Source organism: Perkinsus marinus, assembly GCF_000006405.1.
Source record: "Perkinsus marinus ATCC 50983 genomic scaffold scf_1104296974674, whole genome shotgun sequence".
Taxonomy (NCBI): Eukaryota; Perkinsozoa; order Perkinsida; family Perkinsidae; genus Perkinsus; species Perkinsus marinus.
Genome location: NW_003201031.1, coordinates 1 through 1,261, shown reverse-complemented (window position 1 = coordinate 1,261; position 1,261 = coordinate 1). Strand labels below are relative to the sequence as shown.

General features: G+C 44.1%; 5 non-coding genes across 5 annotated transcripts; all 5 read left to right on the top strand.

Annotated features, from left to right (window-relative positions):
- The first annotated feature begins 112 nt into the window (after nt 1–112).
- Nucleotides 113–185, top strand: Pmar_PMAR027111. Its single transcript has one exon. It is a non-coding gene; the product is annotated as a tRNA-Thr (tRNA).
- A 146-nt stretch (nt 186–331) lies between these two features.
- Pmar_PMAR027110 lies at nt 332–404 on the top strand. The gene has a single exon. It is a non-coding gene; the product is annotated as a tRNA-Thr (tRNA).
- A 146-nt stretch (nt 405–550) lies between these two features.
- Pmar_PMAR027109 lies at nt 551–623 on the top strand. The gene has a single exon. It is a non-coding gene; the product is annotated as a tRNA-Thr (tRNA).
- Nucleotides 624–769: 146 nt separating this feature from the next.
- On the top strand, nt 770–842 carry Pmar_PMAR027108. Its single transcript has one exon. It is a non-coding gene; the product is annotated as a tRNA-Thr (tRNA).
- A 146-nt stretch (nt 843–988) lies between these two features.
- Pmar_PMAR027107 lies at nt 989–1,061 on the top strand. The gene has a single exon. It is a non-coding gene; the product is annotated as a tRNA-Thr (tRNA).
- Nucleotides 1,062–1,261: the final 200 nt, after the last annotated feature.

Sequence of the window (1,261 nt, the reverse complement as noted above, 5' to 3'; positions counted from 1 at the left end):
ATTTCGTAATTTTCACTGAAATTTAGTACCAAATTGTTGCACCACTTGAATGTGGTATGCGTTTCATTGAGAAATTTCACGACATGGTTAGACTCTAGACTTGCAAGACCGTGCCTTCTTAGCTTAGTTGGTAGAGCATTCGCTTAGTAAGCGGGAGGTCGTCGGTTCAACTCCGGCAGAAGGCTAGCTCTGAGTTCGTTTGTCGGAAACCGACTGCATTTCGTAATTTTTCACTGAAATTTAGTACCAAATTGTTGCACCACTTGAATTGTGGTATGCGTTTCATTGTGGAATTCTATGGCATGGTTAGACTCCACACTCGAGGGATCGTGCCTTCTTAGCTTAGTTGGTAGAGCACCCGCTTAGTAAGCGGGAGGTCGTCGGTTCAACTCCGGCAGAAGGCTAGCTCTGAGTCCGCTTGTCGGAAACCGACTGCATTTCGTAATTTTTCACTGAGATTTAGTATCAAATTGTTGCACCACTTGAATTGTGGTATGCGTTTCATTGTGAAATTTCAAGACATGGTTAGACTTTACACTTGAGGGAACGTGCCTTCTTAGCTTAGTTGGTAGAGCACCCGCTTAGTAAGTGGGAGGTCGTCGGTTCAACTCCGGCAGAAGGCTAGCTCTGAGTCCGTTTGTCGAAAACCGACTGAATTTCGTAATTTTTCACTGAAATTTAGTATCAAATTGTTGCACCACTTGAATTGTGGTATGCGTTTCATTGAGAAATTTCACGACATGGTTAGACTTTAGACTTGCAAGACAGTGTCTTCTTAGCTTAGTTGGTAGAGCATCCGCTTAGTAAGCGGGAGGTCGTCGGTTCAACTCCGGCAGAAGGCTTGCTCTGAGTCCGTTTGTCGAAAACCGACTGAATTTCGTAATTTTTCACTGAAATTTAGTACCAAATTGTTGCACCACTTGAATTGTGGTATGCGTTTCATTGAGAAATTTCACGACATGGTTAGACTTTAGACTTGCAAGACCGTGCCTTCTTAGCTTAGTTGGTAGAGCACCCGCTCAGTAAGCGGGAGGTCGTCGGTTCAACTCCGGCAGAAGGCTTGCTCTGAGTTCGTTTGTCGGAAACCGACTGCATTTCGTAATTTTTCACTGAAATTTAGTACCAAATTGTTGCACCACTTGAATTGTGGTATGCGTTTCATTGTGAAATTTCAAGACATGGTTAGACTTTACACTTGAGGGAACGTGCCTTCTTAGCTTAGTTGGTAGAGCACCCGCTTAGTAAGTGGGAGGTCGTCGGT